Source organism: Colobus angolensis, unplaced genomic scaffold, assembly GCF_000951035.1.
Source record: "Colobus angolensis palliatus isolate OR3802 unplaced genomic scaffold, Cang.pa_1.0 Scaffold68, whole genome shotgun sequence".
Taxonomy (NCBI): Eukaryota; Metazoa; Chordata; class Mammalia; order Primates; family Cercopithecidae; genus Colobus; species Colobus angolensis.
Window position 1 is genome coordinate 5,807,044 of NW_012120487.1, and position 4,269 is coordinate 5,811,312.

Below are 4,269 nucleotides of genomic sequence, written 5' to 3' on the forward strand. Positions count from 1 at the left end.
TTTGCAGGAGGATTTTATAATAATAGCCAATACTTATATAACAGTTATATCTTGCCAAGTCCTGTTTTTTTTTCTTTCTTTTTTTTATTTTTTGAGACAGAGTCTTGCTCTGTCACTCAGGCTGGAGTGCAGTGGCAGGATCTCAGCTCACTGCAACCTCTGCCTCGGGGGCCCAAGCAATTCTCCTGCCTCAGCCTCCCAGGTAGCTGGGACTAAAAGTGTGCACCACAACGCCTAATTTTTGTATTTTTAGTAGAGACGGGGTTTGGCCATATTGGCCAGGCTGGTCTCGAACTCCTGGCCTCAAGTAATCCACCCTCCTTGGCCTCCCAAGTTCTGGGATTATATGACTAAGCCACTGTGCCTGGCCTTGCCAGGTCCTATTTTAAGAGCCTTATCTATGCAATAGTATAAATATATAGTAACTCAGTTAATCTGCTAGACGCTATGAGTTAAGGAAGATTATCACACTCATTTTATAGGTAAAGAAATGGACATGGCTGGGCATAGTGGCTCATGCCTGTAATCCCAGCACTTTGAGAGGCTGAGGCGGGTGGATCATGAGGTCAGGAGTTCAAGACCAGCCTGGCCAAGATGGTGAAATCCTGTCTGTACTAAAAATAATAAAATTAGCCAGGAGCAATGGCTGGCGCCTGTAATCCCAGCTACTCTGGAGGTGGAGGTAGGAGAATCGCTTGAACCTGGGAGGCAGAGGTTGCAGTGAGCTGAGATCGTGCCTCTGCACTACAGCCTGGGAGACAGAGTGAGACTCCACCTCAAAAAGCAAAAAAAAGGAAAAGAAAAAAAAAAGAAATCAACACACAGATGTGTCACGTAACTTCTCTAAGATCATATGGCTAGTAAATGTGGAGCTGGGAGTGAAACCCAGGCAGAATGGCTTGCTCTAGAGTCCATGCTCCTAACAAGTACTGTACTCTATATCACCCCTCCAATAAGATAATTACATAAAAGTGAAGGTGTCTGCCCATAATAAGGCATAACAAATATTGACAATAAGAAACCCAATGCCCATAGTTGGTGAGATGAAATAAAATGGATTAATATTAAGGAGTAAAATATTACCTTATTGCTCCTTTTTAAAATGTCTTAACCATTACAAACTCTTGCAACTAGAAGGTTTTCTGTCTAAGGTCTGGGTTAAGATGCCTAAAGGTAAGCTGGCTTTGCCTTCTCTTGAGGAAATGAAGCAGGTTCTGAGCCAGAGGGCATTTGAGGGACAACAGGATACCATGAAGTTAATTCCTTCCAGTCGGGCCATGTTCTGGGCCCTAAAGAGAGAGATAAATCTAGCCGGGCGTGGTGGTGGGCACCTGTAATCCCAGCTACTCAGGACGCTGAGGCAGGAGAATGGCGTGAAGCCGGGAGGCGGAGCTTACAGTGAGCTGAGATCACCTCTGCACTCCAACCTGGGTGACAGAGCAAGACTCCGTCTCAAAAAAAAAAAAAAAGAGAGAGAGAGAGAGATAAATCAAATCCAGTCAACGCTCCAGAGGAGCTCATAACCTATTTGGGAAGGCAAACAAAAGACACAATCCCAATACAGTAGACTCTTTGGAGGGAAGCTCATGAAAGACAATTAACCTAATTATGGAAGGGTGATCAGGAAAGGCTGTGAGGAGGAGATGCCTCAATCTATTAGTAAAGGCAAGTAAAGGCACATTTGAAGAAAGCAAGAAAGGATTTCCTGGTGGAAAGAAAGCCATGAACAAATACACAAAGGCTTAAAGTAGCACTATATATTCCAAGAGCTACGAGTAATTCAGTATAGCTGGAGCAGAGCCAGAAGATATGGAGTGAAAGTGTTGATGCCTAAAACATAGAGACAGGCCAGATGGAAAAGTGCCTCAATTGTCAAATTAAGAGTGTGGCCCTTGGCCAGGCACAGTGGCTCACACCTGTAATCCTAGCACTTTGGGAGGCCAAGGTGGCTGGATTGCCTGAGCTCAGGAGTTCAAGACCAGCCTGGGCAACACGATGAAACCCCGTCTCTACTAAAATACAAAAAATTAGCCAGGTGTGGTGGCAGGCACCTGTAATCCCAGCTACTCAGGAGGCTGAGACACAAGAATTGCTTGAACCCGGGAGGCAAATGTTGCAGTGAGCCGAGATTGCGCCACTGCACTCCAGCCTGGGTGACAAGAGGGAAACTGCCTCAAAAAAAAAGGGGGGGGCCCTTATTCTATAGGAGTTGTAGAGCCATTGAAAATTCCTGAGGCTGGGCACAGTGGCTCTTGCCTGTAATCCTAGTACTTTGGGAGTCTGAGGCAGGAGGATCACGAGGTCAAGATATCAAGACCATCCTGGCCAACACGGTGAAACCCCATCTCTACTAAAAATACAAATATTAGCTGAGTGTGGTGGCACATGCCTGTAGTCCCAGTTACTCAGGAGGCTGAGGCAGGAGAATCATTTGAAGGTTTGAGCCTTGAGAGAGCTTTTAAGCACATTGAAAGATGCTCAACATCATTACTCATTAGGAAAATGCAAATTAAAACCACAGTGAGATACTATTTTGAACCCACTGGGATTATTATAACAAAAAAAATGAACAATAACAAGTGTTGATGAGGATGTGGAGAAACTGGAACTCTCAGACACTGCTACTGGGAATGCAAAATGGTACAGCTGTCTTAAAAAGCAGTTTGGCAGTTCACTAAAAAGTTAGAGTTGGCAGGGCATGGTGGCTCATACCTGTAATCCCAGTATTTTGGGAGGCCAAGGTGGGTGGATCACGAGGTCAGGAGTTTGAGACCAGCCTGACCAATGTGGTGAAAACCTGTCTCTACTAAAACTACAAAAATTAGCCAGGTGTGGTGGTGCACACCTGTAATCCCAGCTACTCAGGAGGCTAAGGCAGTAGAGTCACTTGAACCTGGGACACAGAGGTTGTAGTGAGCTGAGATCGTGCCACTGCACTCCAGCCTGGGCAACAAACCGAGACTCTGTCTCAAAATAAAATAAAATAAAATAGAGTTACTACCTGACCCAGCAATTCCACTCCTAGGTGTATATCCAAGAGACATGAAGATAAACATTCACATAAGCTTGTCCACCAATGTTCATAGCAGCATTATCCATAGTAGCCAAAATTGGAAACACCCCAAATGTCCATCATCTGATGAATGAATAAACAAAATATGATACCCCCATACAATGGAATATTAGCTGTAAAATGGAGTGAAGTTCTGATACATACTGCAACATGAATGAATATTTAAAATATAATGCTAAATTAAAGAAGTCAGATACAAAAGGCAACATATTGTATAATTTCATTAATATTCAATATCCAGAATCAACCCTGCACTAATCCCAGCACTTTGGGAGGCCCAGGCAGGAGGATCCCTTGAGCCCAGGAGTTCAAGACCAGCCTGGGAAACAAGACGAAAGCCTATCTCTACAAAAACCACAAAAAACTAGCTAGGCATGGTGCTGCACAACTGTAGACCCAGCTACTCAAGAGACTAAAGTGGGAGGATCACCTGAGCCCAGGAGGTCAAGGCTGCAGTGAGGCCTGGTCATGCCAGTGCAATCCAGCCTAGGTAAAAGAGCCAGCTCCTGTCTTGGAAAAAAAAAATATATATATATATATATACACACACACACACACACACACACACACACACACATGAAATTAAAGCCATTGGCCGGATGCGGATATATATATATATATATCCAGAACAGGCAAATCCACATAAATAGAGTGTAGATTCGTGGTTGCTAGGGGTCACTGAATTGTACACTTTAAAATATTGAGTTTCTTATGGCATGTGAATTGTAAAGATTTGCGCCAGAGTGACCCGTGAGGAAAGAACAGCAATGCTGTAAGCTCAGGCTTCAAACAGGGGAACCCATCTCCCCCTGGAGGGTCATGAAGATTTTCCACGGGGTAAACAAGCATGAATAATTTTATGGTAATCACTTCTCACAACTCTGATGTGTATATTCTTTCTTAACATTAATCTGCCTAAGAATTTACCTTTCACCTCTCCACTTTCACAATAGCTTTTCCCTTGCTTTTAAAAGAAAAGCTATACCTTTCACTTATCCTGAATACTGTATTACTATAAGGGTATCGTCCTGGGATCAAAAATGTGTAGAGCCAGCCTGGCCAACACAGTGAAACCCCATCTCTGCTAAAAATACAAAAATTAACTGGGTGTGGTAGTACGTGCCTGTGGTCCCAGCTACTCGGGAGGCTGAGACAGGAGAATCGCTTGAATCTGGGAGGCAGAGGTTGTAGTGAGC